This window comes from Taudactylus pleione, unplaced genomic scaffold (genome assembly GCF_031769625.1).
Source record: "Taudactylus pleione unplaced genomic scaffold, aTauple2 ptg000156l, whole genome shotgun sequence".
Lineage (NCBI taxonomy): Eukaryota > Metazoa > Chordata > Amphibia > Anura > Myobatrachidae > Taudactylus > Taudactylus pleione.
The window spans coordinates 23,038,918-23,055,468 of NW_028284558.1; positions in this window are offsets into that span (position 1 = coordinate 23,038,918).

Here is a 16,551-nt window from a genome sequence, read left to right on the forward strand (position 1 = left end):
CTGGGAAGGGCATTCAACTCTATATCGGCTGATGTCAGACCACACTTACCAGACAGTTAACAATACACACAAACTTATCTAGAATAACAACACAGTGGCAAATATTGGCGGGGGGGGGAAAAATAACCTTTATTTAAAATTTTAAGTTTATTTAATTATCAGCATGTTGGTAAATAAAGAAGAGCCCTACTCACAGTATCACCATCTGCCAAATCAACACCCCAGGCCTACAGTAGATGGGTGGCCTTCTGCTAACCCATCATACTCCACTCAAGGTATCTAACTTCCCTCCTAATGACACAAAAACTTAAGGTACAGGTTTTGCCGCTGACCCCAGTATGGTAGTAGTCTACCAAACCTGTGTATTGGCAGAGAGAGCACTTCAAGATCTATAGCAAGATGGTCACTGCAGTCATTCCAGCAAAATGCACGCCGACAAATACTAGGAAGGGCAGGAGGAATGTCCAACAGAGCATACACATATCCTGTCACACCCCAAACTCCGCCCCTTTCCTAAACTTAACCAATAACACAGCTATGTAATTATTCAATCATTTAACCCTATGAGTCCCAACTACTTAAACTGTCTTATACGTGTCAGCTGAACTAGCCTAATGGGCTTAAACAGCCACTGGACATATTAAACTCCTTCTGTTACTCATCTTCCTTCATAGATTGTGCATGTATTTCACTCTTCTACTAGTTCTTTCACCTCTTCAAGCCTTAGTAAAATTAATATCAGGCTTTCCAAAGAGTAGGGAGATCCCCTGTATCTAGTATTGTTAGAGCATGGGTTTACATGCTCTAACACAAGTTTGGGTTATGCCGCCGTCAAAGCCAATGTTCTTGCATGTTATCAGATTATATTAGAGATGGGCACAGACCCCCGTATTTTGGTATTAAATCATCATCGGGTTCTGGTTATGTTCGGTTTTATGTTTTGGTCAGTTTCGGATTTGGTTTTCTTTAAAAATTTATAACAAGAGCTAAAATCAGGTAACTTGGACCTGTTTTTGTTTCTATAGTATTATTAACATCAATAACATTAATTTCCAGTCAATTTTGACCACCTCACAGCATCTGAAATCACAAGGGAGGGACTTAAATGCAATCCAAAATATGCGAGATCCATTTTTCAGATCCGAGTTCCAAACTTGGCGAGAAGATCTGAGTCTGGACTCGGTTCGACTCGGAACCCCAAAGTTCAGGTGTGTTCGGTTTTCAGCAAAACTGAACCGTTCATCTCTAGACTATATTTCACTAAAAGTAAAACAACAAAAATCTTTTTCAAAAAAGGCAAAAAATATAAATAAAAGCACACACATAATTGTAGTGCTTATTAGTAAACACACTCTAATAAAGCACACATATTTACTATCCCTTTAAATGTCTGAGTCTCATGCAATGACGGTGTTGAGCAATTTTCTGCTACTATGCATGCAGAAAAAACCCTGTAAAACTGTTTCTGTGTTACACTATGTGAATGCATCTGCGACTGAGATGCACTGTATCAGAAATGTATTGGAAATGTGTGGGTGTTCCTGGGGGGTGACTGGAGGTGGCTATTCAGATGCACAGAGTTGGTCCCATTTATAGGCGTGTTATGGGAGTATTGTGTGCGTGTCGTTGAAGTGGTTATGTACATAGACCCTTATTCGCTCACATTGGAGACCATACTCAGATGAAAAATATGCATTAACCTTAGGGCTGGTGTCATTTTCTATGGTGCGACTGGTGGTGGCATCTAAAGATGAACATTTTGTATTACAGCGTCTGAAGCCGCTAAAAGTGAGCGTCTCAGTCCTTGCACATGCGGGCGCACACTTATAAACCAGGGGAAGGGCTGATACTAGCATTAGTATATAGTTGCAAAAATAACTACGGCAAAAGAAGCTAAAGCAGTCGCAGTAGCGTGTGACTCAGAATCCGCCCCACAGTGTTTTCTCTCTTTGTTGTCCATTCAAATTTATTTTTGTACATGATTTAAGGCTGGTGTCACATAGGCAGTTTCCAGCTAGTGATTTTCCTTTAGCGCTCATGCCTAATATTCACAGTGTTTTTATCTCAGCGCTTTTACAGGTCACAACTTAATGATAAAGATTACATAAAATGCTGGGTCTACTCAAATAGAATGTATTTCACTTGGGGGGAGTTCATTTTGAACACTCCGGATATTTGTCCAAAATGCTGCTGGCAGTGTTCTAAAAACTGCTGAAACATGCCTTACAACATGACTGTCCCTATCTGAGGGGTCTGTCTCTCCGTCCCTGGTGTGGCAGAACTGCGAGAAACATCCTGTTCACAGCTACTCTACATTAGTGAGGCTGATTATTATTATTATTATTATTATTATTATTATTATTATCATTTATTTATATGCAGAGTTGCACACAAGTCAGCCACATTGCCGATGTGTACTAATTTGTGTGCACCTGTGCAGTGCACCTGCACCCTATACGTAATGAGAGATGCAGCTGACATGCTTAAGGCTCTGTATCACCTTGCTTCCGGAGCGTGTGCAGTACAAAAAACACACAAGGCACTCCAGAAAATGGCATGCGCTCCAGTCTACATCAGCCCCAGAGTGTTTAAGGGAATGGATTTTCTTAATGGGCAGTCTAACACTTGAAGAGCACTAGTCATACCCACAGGGGCATGGCCACAGCCTCATGTGACACAACCACACCACCATCTTAAGTTGGTTATGCCCCCTGTCCCAACTCATGGGTCTGAAATGTTGGGAGATATCCTAGAATGACAGGTGTGTTTGTGAGCAGGGCTAGATTAACAATTGGATGGATGGAACTACAGCCCCAGGCCTCCACATAATAATAGGCCCATCATCGTGACTGTATGCTCACCAGCTGCCCTGCTGGCCACATGGTCAGTCATAAATTAAAAGTATTAATATTGTATTTCTATTTTCCTCACAAATTATGCAATTGTTCTGCTTTTACAAATTTAGCGAGACATTCGGGCTGGTAGTGTACACGCCCACAGGGCACTGGCCACACCTGCACAGGATTGGTCACACCCACACAGGATTGGTCACACCCGCACAGGATTGGTGACACCTCCTGTGCTTCTGACATCAGACTCTTAAAAATTTTACACCTCAGGCATTTGTGGCCCATAATCCGTCCCTCTTTGTGAGATATCCTCTCTATTTTACTCCTAGAAATGAAGTATTGGAATATGGAACAATAACATGCTGCTTTTTAAATGTGACAATATGATAACTAAATATATGATATCTTTCTTCCAATTACAATTTATAAGATATATATATATATATATATATATATTAGGGGTGTGCACCGGCCACTTTTTGTGTTTTGGTTTTGGATCTGGATCTTTCTTCGTGTTTTGGATCTGGATTGGTTTTGCCAAAACCACCCTTCCGTGTTTTGGGTTCTAGGTTTTGTGTTTTGGATCTGTATTTTTTTGAAAAAAAGCATAAAAACAGCTAAAATCACAGAATTTGTAGGTTTTTCTGCTCCTATGCTATTATTAACCTCAATAACCTTAATTTCCACTCATTTCCAGTCTATTCTGAACACCTCACACCTCACAATAGTGTTTTTATGTCCAAAAGGTTGCACCGAGGTAGATGGATGACTATGCTAAGCGACACGAGTGGGCGGCACAAACACGTGACCCATCTAGGCGTGAAACTGCAGTGGCAGACAGAATGGCAGTTTGAAAAACTAGGCCCCAAACTGTACATAATGCAAAGAAAAAAAAGAGGTGCAAGATGGAATTGTTCTTGGGCCCTCCCAGCCACCCTTATGTTGTATAAACAGAACATGCACACTTTAACAAACCAATCATTTCAGCGCCAGGGTCTGCCACACAACTGTGGCTGAAATGATTGGTTCGTTTGGGCCCCCACAAAACAAGCTGGCAATTAATCTGTCCCTGCACAAACTAGCTCTACGGGGGCAAGATGTCATCCTCATCCTCCTCATCCACCGATTCCTCACCCTCTTCAGTGTGTACATCCTCATCCTCACAGAGTATTAATTCGTCCCCGCTGGAACCACAGGTCCCTCTGTACGTTCTGGAGGCTGGTCTCCCTGGAAGAGTTGATAATTCATTTTATGAACATCATCTTCTCCACATTTTGTGGAAGCAACCTCCTACGCCTTTCGCTGACAAGGTTCCCGGCTGCACTAAACACTCTTTCGGAGTACACACTGGAGGGGGGGCAACTCAGGTAAAATAGAGCCAGTTTGTACAGGGACCTCCAAATTGCTTCTTTTTCCTGCCAGTACAGGTACGGACTGTCTGACATGCCTACTTGGATGCTGTCACCGATGTAATCCTTTAACAGACAGACGCACGCTTGTCGCTGCTGCTTTGAGGATGCAAGTGCGGCTACAGCCCACACAATTCACAAAGACAGAAAAAAAAAAAAGAATATTTTTATTGTTTGTGGAGCGCACTTTGAGGGTTACACAACCCTTTAACAGACAGATGCATGCTTGTCGCTGCTGCTTTGAGGATACAAGTGCGGCTACAGCCCACACAATTCACAAAGACAGAAAAAAGAAGAAGAATATTTTTATTGTTTATGTAGCACACTTTGAGGGTGTCATCACCCTTTAACAGACAGACGCACGCTTGTCGCTGCTGCTTTAAGGATGCAGGTGCGGCTACAGCCCACACATTTCACAAAGACCGAAAAAATAGAACAATATTTTAATTGTTTGTGTAGCACACTTTGAGGGTGTCACCACCCTTTAACAGACAGACGCACGCTTGTCGCTGCTGCTTTAAGGATGCAGGTGCGGCTACAGCCCACACAATTCACAAAGACAGAAAAAAGAAGAAGAATATTTTTATTGTTTGTGTAGCACACTTTGAGGGTGTCACCACCCTTTAACAGACAGACGCACGCTTGTCGCTGCTGCTTTGAGGATGCAAGTGCGGCTACAGCCCATACAATTCACAAAGACAGAAAAAAAAAGAACAATATTTTTATTGTTTGTGTAGCACACTTTGAGGGTGTCACCACCCTTTAACAGACAGATGCACGCTTGTCACTGCTGCTTTGAGGACAGTATCATATGCAGTGACAGTAGACTTGTCAGAAATTGTTGGCACGTCCTTCAGTCCGGACCAGATGTCCAAACCAGCCCTTGACTTATGACACAGGCGCACGCTTGGCGCTGCTACTATGTTGATGCACGTGCGGCTACATCGCACACAAGTCACAAACATAAAAAAAATAGTTTTTTATTTTTTGGAGCACTTTGAGGGTTACACCACCCTTTAACAGACAGACGCACGCTTGTCGCTGCTGCTTTGAGGATGCAAGTGCGGCTACAGCCCACACAATTCACAAAGACAGAAAAAAAAGAACAATATTTGTATTGTTTGTGTAGCACACTTTGAGGGTGTCACCACCCTTTAACAGACAGATGCACGCTTGTCGCTGCTGCTTTGAGGACAGTATCATAAGCAGTGACAGTAGACTTGTCAGAAATTGTTGGCACGTCCTTCAGTCCGGACCAGATGTCCAAACCAGCCCTTGACTTATGACACAGGCGCATGCTTGGCGCTGCTACTATGTTGATGCACGTGCGGCTACATCGCACACAAGTCACAAACACATAAAAAAATAGTTTTTTATTTTTTGGAGCACTTTGAGGGTTACACCACCCTTTAACAGACAGACGCACGCTTGTCGCTGCTGCTTTGAGGATGCAAGTGCGGCTACAGCCCACACAATTCACAAAGACAGAAAATAAAAAGAACAATATTTTTATTGTTTGTGTAGCACACTTTGAGGGTGTCACCACCCTTTAACAGACAGACGCACGCTTGTCGCTGCTGCTTTGAGGATGCAGGTGCGGCTACAGCCCACACATTTCACAAAGACAGAAAAAAAAGAACAATATTTTTATTGTTTGTGTAGCACACTTTGAGGGTGTCACCACCCTTTAACAGACAGACGCACGCTTGTCGCTGCTGCTTTGAGGATGCAGGTGCGGCTACAGCCCACACATTTCACAAAGACAGAAAATAAAAAGAACAATATTTTTATTGTTTGTGTAGCACACTTTGAGGGTGTCACCACCCTTTAACAGACAGACGCACGCTTGTCGCTGCTGCTTTGAGGATGCAGGTGCGGCTACAGCCCACACATTTCACAAAGACAGAAAAAAAAAGAACAATATTTTTATTGTTTGTGTAGCACACTTTGAGGGTGTCACCACCCTTTAACAGACAGATGCATGCTTGTCGCTGCTGCTTTGAGGATGCAGGTGGAATCTAGACGGGATTTGGAACCGGGGACACACTACCTCCATCAATTGTCTAAATCCCACTGCACCAATGGCGGATACCGGACGCACGTCTAACACCAACATAGCAGTCAAGGCCTCAGTTATACGTTTTGCTTCAGGATGACTGCTGTCGTACTTCATCCTCATCGCTAGGGACTGTTGGAGGGTCAGTTGTTTAGTAAAAGTAGTGATGTTCCTACTTCCTCTCTGGGATGATGAACAACTCCCAGCAGCAGCAACAGCACTAGGAGGAAGTGGTTCTTGATCTTTCCCTATTTTATTTTTATCGGAGAAAGTTTGGTCCTCCATTTATGTTATATTGATATATACGTGCGGCTAAAGCGCACACAAACACAGAAAATATTTTTTTATTTTTGCTGGAGAGTAGTGCACTTTGTGGGTTACACCACCCTTTAAGAAATGAGCCAGCCGGCTCTTTACTTATGGGACACAGGCGCACGCTTCGCGCTGCTCCTTTGTTGATGCACGTGCAGCCACAGTGCACACAAGTCACAAACACAGAAAATATATATTTTTTTGGTTTGGACTGGAGTGTACTTTGGGGGTTACAGCACCCTTTAACGGTCAAGCCAGCCGGCCCTTTACTTATGACACAGGCGCACGCTTGGCACTACTTTGTTGATGCACGTGCGGCTACTGCGCACACAATTCACAAACACAGAAAATAATTTTTTTTTTGGTTTGGACTGGAGTGTACTTTCGGGGGTTACAGCACCCTTAACGGTCAAGCCAGCCGGCCCTTTACTTATGACACAGGCGCACGCTTGGCACTACTTTGTTGATGCACGTGCGGCTACTGCGCACACAAGTCACAAACACAGAAAATAATATTTTTTTTGGTTTGGACTGGAGAGTACTTTGGGGGTTACAGCACCCTTAACGGTCAAGCCAGCCGGCCCTTTACTTATGACAAAGGCGCACGCTTGGCACTACTTTGTTGATGCACGTGCGGCTACTGCGCACACAATTCACAAACACAGAAAATATATTTTTTTTTAGTTTGGACTGGAGTGTACTTTGGGGGTTACAGCACCCTTTAACGGTCAAACCAGCCGGCCCTTTACTTAGGACACAGGCGCACGCTTGGCACTACTTTGTTGATGCACGTGCGGCTACTGCGCACACAATTCACAAACACAGAAAATATTTTTTTTTTGGTTTGGACTGGAGTGTACTTTGGGGGTTACAGCACCCTTTAACGGTCAAGCCAGCCGGCCCTTTACTTATGACACAGGCGCACGCTTGGCACTACTTTGTTGATGCACGTGCGGCTACTGCGCACACAATTCACAAACACAGAAAATATATTTTTTTTGGTTTGGACTGGAGTGTACTTTGGGGGTTACAGCACCCTTTAACGGTCAAGCCAGCCGGCCCTTTACTTATGACACAGGCGCACGCTTGGCACTACTTTGTTGATGCACGTGCGGCTACTGCGCACACAATTCACAAACACAGAAAATAATTTTTTTTTTGGTTTGGACTGGAGTGTACTTTCGGGGGTTACAGCACCCTTAACGGTCAAGCCAGCCGGCCCTTTACTTATGACACAGGCGCACGCTTGGCACTACTTTGTTGATGCACGTGCGGCTACTGCGCACACAATTCACAAACAGAAAATAATTTTTTTTTTAGTTTGGACTGGAGTGTACTTTGGGGGTTACAGCACCCTTTAACGGTCAAGCCAGCCGGCCCTTTACTTATGACACAGGCACACGCTTGGCACTACTTTGTTGATGCATGTGCGGCTACTGCGCACCCAATTCACAAACACAGAAAATAATTTTTTTTTTAGTTTGGACTGGAGTGTACTTTGGGGGTTACAGCACCCTTTAACGGTCAAGCCAGCCGGCCCTTTACTTATGAAACAGGCGCACGCTTGGCACTGCTTTGTTGATGCACGTGCGGCTACTGCGCACACAATTCACAAACACAGAAAATATATTATTTTTTTAGCACTTGGGGGGAGCACCCCTGATGGACAGAGCACCCCCTGGACAACACTACAGCACCCCTTTAGGTCTGGGACACTGCACAGGACTTTGGAGTGGACACAGCCCCTATGGACAACTGACTGCACAACACAGTCCAGCCAGCCCCTATGGACTTTTGAAGTAGTGGACACAGCCCCTATTAACAACAGCAGCACAGCACAACACAGCCAGCCCCTATGGACTTTGAAGTAGTGGACAACAGCAGCACTGCACTACACTACACTACACAGCCATAACTCCCACCCTCCCTCTTCACTGTCCACAGCCGAGTGAGAAAATGGCGCCGACGCGGGTACCTTATATAGGATCCAAAACCCGCGAGACTCGGAAGGCGTGATGATGACGTTTTGCCTCGATTTCAGATCCGAGTCAGGCGGGAAAAGTCGAGCATGACTCGGATCGGACTCGGATCGGGAGGCTCGGGGGGGTTCGGATTTCAGAAATCCGAACCCGCTCACCCCTAATATATATATATATATATATATATATATATACACACACACACACACATGTAATACTGCAACATAATACATCTCCATAACATAAGGCAGACAAGCCTTGAATTTTTCTTTTTAAAATAATAGTGTAGGTAATGTTAGGCAGCGATCAAAGTGTAAAACATTCCTGCCGCATCTAATGTATATAACAGACTCCCCATTATTACCACATCAAAACACATCCACTAAGCTTCCATTTATTTTTGATGCAGCAAATTGTAACTAGAGCAGAGAGCAAACAGATCACTGTTTAAACAAACGGCAAAGAGTCACTCAAACACAAAGCACTAGAAAAACATACAGAGCCTTCAATTTTACCACTGGAAATTTATTTATAGAACACCAAATATATTGTTGCAAGGATATTCATATCAATCTGCCAAGTCTCTCACTCACTCATAGCAGGACTCGTATTCTGCATCTGTGATGAATGTTTCATGTACAATTAAACGTGTATTCATGTGTGTGTGTATATATACATACTCTATATACATTTATATTCACAAATATATATTTATATATGGGTCATTCCATGAAATATAGGACACAATACATGAAAATTGTATCACAGCAGATGCCAAGACATTTTCAACTTCATTTATTTCTACTGATGAACTTAATGTAACTGTGACAATGACTTCAGATGATGTAGTTAACGTTGGTGACTGGTTCTATGTTGAATATGATGGAAAGAGTTACCCAAGTGAGATCAAGGACATTAGAGATGGTGAATACTACTGAGCACATTGGAGCTAGCTGGCAGCAAGTGGAAATAGCCATCATCACCAGATGAAATATTGTATACATCTTTACAGTTAATTAGGAAGTTAAACAGGCCTACCTGGATTAGTTCACATGGATTCTACAGGTTTGAGTAATTTGTATCAAAAGCCCTTTGACTGGGGACAGAAATGTGACATAAGTCACATTCGTATGTAACATGAGTCACATGTCAAAATTAGTTTTAAGTATAGTTTGGTTAACATTCAGTTTTTTGTTTGTGTCAATCATAAGGTCCTATAAGTGTATAATCATATTGTAAAAATTATTAGGAAAGCAGGTTTAAATAAATATATAAGTCCCAGGGGTAAATTTACTAAGATGGGAGTTCCATTAAGAAGTGATGTTGCCCATAGCAACCAATCAGATTCTACTTCTCATTTATCTAGCACCTTCTAGAATATAATACCTGGAATCTGATTGGTTGCTATGGGCAACATCACTTCTTAATAGAACTCCCATCTTAGTAAATTTACCCCTAGTCTCAGTTCCTATGTCCATTCTGTTGTAACATGAGTCACGCATTTCAACAATAACATTTAACTACTAAGAGTATAATTTGTTTTTCTGCTTCTAAGCATTAATTTTTACTACCTATCTCGTATATTATTGTCATATTTTTATAACGTTTAATTTCAGCTTCATTTTTGTGTGCGGTGCATTTAAACTTCTAAAAATGAATACGAAATGTAACGTGAGTCATGTGACCGGCAGTTGGTGGCCACTGCTTAAAGCGCAATGGGCGGCACTCAGCAGGAGGACAGTTAACAGCCGCTCTGGCTTCCCCCCTACATGTGACAGAGTGAGACTCACTCAGAATGAGTCTCCAGCGCTGCCTCGCGAGTCCCGGCAAGTGCAACAAGCCCTGTATCTATTGGGTTGGGAGAGACAGATTACGTCATGCCGTCTCCCCTCACAAGGCTCCCACAGTTCCGTGGGTGAAATCTCTCTGAGGAGGAGCTGCTGCTGTTGGGTGGGTCAGGCAGGGAGCAGCGCGCTGCGGCTACACTGTGTGGACACCAGGACACTGGACAGTGACAGTACCTGCCAGGTGAGTTCCGGTCCACTGTGTTGTTAACACTGTTACAGACGAGTGGGCAGTGGAGTGGCGCTGTGGCATAGTATGTAATGGAGGAAGGGGGGAGTTGTACTGTGTGGCATAATATGTAAGGGAGGAGGGGGGGAGTTGTACTGTGTGGCATAATGTGTAAGGAAGAGGGGAGGAGTTGTACTGTGTGGCATAATGTGTAAGGGGCATTAATACTGTGTGGTGTAATGTGAATTGGGGGTACTATAGTGTGGCCACGCCCTTTCCCTATGAGACCATGTCCTATTTTTGGCATGCGTGTCAGCGGCGCGCACTGTCCCTGTTTACGATGGAGGGAAGGGGCACCAAAGCTCTTTCTGGCACAGGGCAACAAAATGTCTAGCTACGGCTCTGGGCAGTACTGTGCATCTTACATGCTTTTTTAGTTTACAATTGTGGTATCTGAGGCAGGAGGCAAGGTCAGGATAATGCCATTCACAGAGATTTGCGTCATCATGGCTCTGCTCATCCCCTTCACTGCAGAAGTAGATGGGATGCAGGAGTGTTGTCTACTCTTGGGCTCCCCAAAATTTGTGAGCCTCCCAGACATTCCAGAAGAGAAGGTAAGTAGGACTCTGCATTTGCTGCATATAGCAGACAGTGCAAACGCAGAGATCCAGGCACACTGCCACTGATAGACAGGGGTGGAACATGGCAATACTGGAACAATGGCCCCATGGCAAAAGAGGAATGGTCTGTTTATGCCCTCACCCAGTGCACATGCATCAGGCCTGTGTATGTATAGACCAGTCCCCAGTTCTGCTCTTTCAAGACCATAGCAAGGGCCTCAGATGGGTGACCCACCATTGCCTGGCCAGACTCACCTCTGTGCCCCATTGTAGCCATACCCTCTACTGATACCTCTACTGATACCCTCTATGAACACTGTAGGCACTTTCAATCGTTCTAAAGACAAGAAATCTGATATGCATCTGACAAAGTTTTCCACCACAATCGCCGCCTCATGTCATATATTATAATTTGTGAGGTGTTACTGAGATATATTTCATAGATATGTAATTTTAAATGTCACTATTAGTTGCCTTATGTAATGCAGCAAGTGAGCTTTAGTGGCCCTTTAAGTCTGGTGGTAGCAATGGCAACGTCAGTTTATTTTCAAACTGGTCGTGAGCTCAGATACCTGATGGTGACTGATGGTGACGCAACTACCTGACCACTGAGGAGCTGCACTACTTGGCTAAATATCTACATTTATTCTTATATTTATCTATTTTTTTTAAATCTATTTATAGATTTTATTATCAATTTTTATTACACAACTAATTATTAATATAACATTTGTATATAATATATCAGTGTTGGCTAACCTTGACACTCCAGCTGTTATGGACCTACATAACCCAGCATGCACTGCTACAGTTTTGCTATTAGGGCATGCTAAAACTGTGGCAGGGCATGCTGGGATATATAGTTCCACAACAGCTGGAGTGTCAAGGTTAGCCAACACTGTAATATATATATTGTTTTTTAGTGGGGTATAGTATATATATATATATATTATAAAATGTTTGTAACTTTTCCAGCTAAACAGCTTTTATTATAAAATATTTTTGCTAATAAGACTTTACTTTATTATTTAAGATTTAAGTAAATTACACAGTGTAAATCAATTTAAAATATTGAGAATTACACTCTATTTGTTGATTTTAAATTTACTTCTCTATCTATTAATTGTTACCTAAGCCTTTTTTTTTAATACATTTCTTCTGTTTTAGTAGTTCTCTGGGCCTGATTCAGACCCGCTTGTGAGCACTGAATCTCAGCCAGAGTGTCCAGGATTGGGGATAGGGAAAGGTTTGTCCTGTTCCTGGCCCTGTGATCTGTGCAGATAGCATTCCCATGTGATTATTGTATGTACAGCACACAAGTATTAAGCCCTATAACTCATGGTGGCAGAGTACGCCTATTCCAGCACAATATGATTTCACCTTTAATATGATAAAATTCCCTTGTATAGTTTTGCCTAAAATGCTACATTACTACATTTATGGCATAAGGGATAATGATCTATGTGTAACTGTGTAGAAAAATCAGTGTCCATTTCATCCAATGAGATTCTGTCATTATCTAATAGTATATAAAGAAATGAAAGCAAATGTCTGATTGGCTGCTATGGTCAACACCAACTCTTCTTCAGTTACCTGCCGAAAAGTGTATATAAATATTGCCCACTATATCATATAACATGTCACCATTACTGCTTCTCATTGAAGAGGAAGACTGCACCAAGAGGTTCCTGGAATTAGATAGTTGCAAGGAAGTGTCAGACAAGGTATTATTGTTACTGTTACTTATCTATTACTATTTCCTTATATTCATACTCAGTAGTTTGCAGGGCCGGACTAGACATCTGGCACTTCTGGCAAATGTCAGAAGGGCGATGGTCTAATGAGCCAGTCTGGAGTGAAACCCTGGCCAAGCAGCTCCGTCTCCCGGCACACTGCTCGGACGGGATACTGAGAGAGACACGTGCGGCAAAACCACACCCTGCCCGGTGAGGCCACGCTCCGTCTGGTGAGGTCACACCCCCTTTTCATGAACGCGCTCAGGTAATCAAGGCTGGACTGAAGCCTCAATCCGTCCATGGTAGTGTGTAATAGATGGTAAAATAGGACTGCTGAGGTATGTACATACACATGCATTTCTCCATTCTGACTATATAAATGGTGTTTCTATTCCAGTACTTCCTGGCAATGGTGTTGGTGTATTTCCAGAGATCTGGCCTGACTGTCAGCGAATACACCTGGCTCAATTTTTACAGCGCACTGTAAGTATTTCCCCTCTGTGATTAGTCAGATACAGCTGGAGATATATCCCTGAAAAACTTATTAGCCAAGTTACAGTTTATTTACTTATGTGATTTGTCAATATATGCAGTTAGTTTTAAAGCAGAAATGTATTACTAAAAACCTATTCCAGGTTGATTTTGCCTTTAATAAAATTGACACTAAAGCTGGCCACACACTAGACCAACTTACATCCAACCAGCCAACTTGTTGATTGGTTGGAATGAAAATCTGGTAACGTATGGGAGTAAATAATGATAAGCAATTTGCTCCTAAATGCCAGAAAACATATGAAAATGGTAATTCAAACAAGTTTGTTAAATGTTTGATCTAAACTATTTGTTCAAACAACAGTTTTGGTCCATTTTCCAGTGTTTGGGAGCAAATTGCTGATTGTATTCCTTACCAGATTTTCATTCCAACCAATCAACTAGTTGGCTGGTTGGACAGATAATCTTTAGATGTGTGGCCGGCTTTAGTCTAGTGGCAAAATCAATGAAAAATCTGCACTTTTGATAAATTTCATGGTACATTTATACTAATGTGTTCAAATGATATATCCCACATACACATTATACAGAAACTATGGGGCATATGTATCAAAGCTTGATGTGAGATAAAATTGTGAGATATAACCTAGAGGAGTATCTCCAAAATAAAAAACTGTTGAAGTCCTTCCTGTCTGCACAAGCTAGGAACTGTCTAGACTACACTAAACAAATGTACTACAAATGGGGCAATAATCCTGGCAAACTCCTAGCACTCATGTCCAAACCGTGGGCAAGGAGGTCTTTTATCACAGCGATCAAAAATCCTTTATCTAATACTACACTCCTGTCTACCAAAGAGATTTTATCCCATTTTCATGCTTATTATACGAATCTCTACCAGCCGATAGATGTGGAGGGAGAACTACAGGAACAGCTCTTATCAGCGGCCCAACTACCGGTATTGTCTCAGGATCAATGAGAGCTATTGTCTAAGGACATTTCAGAGGAAGAATTGTGAAACGTTATAACAGGTCTTTTCCCACACAAATCACCAGGACCTGATGGCTTTTCAGGCTCTTATTATAAACTATTGAAAGATAACCTAGTACCCACTTTGGTAGAATTATTTAATAAGATCTTACATGACAAGCCGGCCTTTCCTTCATTTACAGATGCTTACACAACATTAATTCCAAAACTAGGCAAAGACCCATTATTAGCGGAATCATACCGCCTGAATTCACTTTTGAACTCAGATTTTAAACTGCTTGCTAATGGCTAATAGGTTGCAAACTATGATGCCCAATCTATTAACCCCACATCAAACAGGATTTGTTCAAGGAAGACATTCTGTCAGAGCCATCCATTTGGCTTTGGCAGCGGTTTTGGCGGCTACAGGTCAAAAAAGACCGTGTGACATGTTGCTAAGCCTTGATACACATAAAGCTTTCGATTCAGTAGCCTGGCCGCATCTATTTGCTGTTCTGGAAAGAAGAGGCTTTGATTCTTTATTTATAGAATTAATACAGAATTTCTACTCTCATCCAACTAGCACTCTGTTGGTTAATGGGGTTCGTGGGGATCCAATTACAATGCATAGGGGAACCCGCCATATATGGAAACTCAAACGCCCAAGGATTGGGTTAATCAAGCTGCAAACCAAAGCCAATGGGAGGATCAACTTTCCTCATATCTTAAACTATAACCATGCAGCGATTTTAAGGTATCTTCGAGATTGGATTCATGACCAAGATCTTTATGCAAATACCTCAATAGAGGGCCAATTTTTGGAAGACTGTAACTTGATAAGTTTCTTACATATGCATGATGCAGAAATTCCGAATCATATACGGGATAACCCTCTCCTATGGTCCACTCGTAAAGTGTGGCATATCCTTCGCCACCATGGTCAGATGAACTCTTATAAGTCGATATTTCTATCTTTTATAGGAAATCCAGAATTTCAGGGGGGTAGAGCATCATTTCCCTTTACCAAATTACATAAAGAAGGATTGAAAAATATAGGATCCTTTCTCAACTTGTCATTAAAACGCACACTTAATTATCAGGAGGCATTAGAAAAATTTCCCTAATTTCATAATCATCCCCTCAATTTTATGCAGGCTAAACACTATGTGACTTCAGTCATTAGATGTTTTTCAGATTTAGATTGGGACAATGTATTTAATGCCATGCTCCTCTCAGAACCGGCAACCAAAAAGGCATGATCAATTCACTATTCCTTTCTACGACAACCAATGCAACATGAGGTGGTGCACACTGGGATGAGTAGGTGGGTGCAGGTGATTCTCTCTTTGTCATGCGGGATTCTTATAAAAACCCTTCTCTTATCACGTAATTTACTTCCGGTTATCCAAAAAAATAAAAATAAATTGTGAGATATATATCACCAACCAATCAGCTTCTAACTTACATTTTGCAGGCTGTGTTTAAGAAATTATAGTTTGGAGCTGGTTGGTTGGTGATCTATATTTGACAATTTTATCTCACATCAAGCTTTGATACATATGCCCCTATGAGTGAGAAACTTTCCGGAGCTTCTGCATGACAGTCAGTGCATTCTGTAGATGGCGTTTCCAATAGGAGCATATGGGCTTCTTCACACAGAAATCCTCTGAAAGGGAACCAAAGGATGATTGCACAAGCTCAGGCCCCCGGTCACATGTGCAATAGGACTTGTGGGTCATAGTAACCAATCAGCTTGTACCTATCATTTTATGGAGTGTACCTGATAAATGCTAGCTAGAAGCTAATTGATTGCTATGGACAACTTCTCCACTTCTCCACCCTTTAGAATGTTTAAGATTTCTTCCCATCTCTAGCCAATTTGCACATAGTCAGTGGCGTATCTAGGGAGGGCCGAGCAGGGTATGTGCCCTAGGCACCATCTGACCGGCAGGGCAGGAGGGGGTGCCGCCAGCCCTGGTCCAGGACAGTGGTCAGTGTAGTGCGGACCGCAGTGAGTTTGGTCTGCACTACACAGCAAACACAATGCCGCCAGCACTGGGTAGTACACTCGTACTACCCGGCAGCAGTGTGTTTCTTTTGGCAACCAATGAGAGTC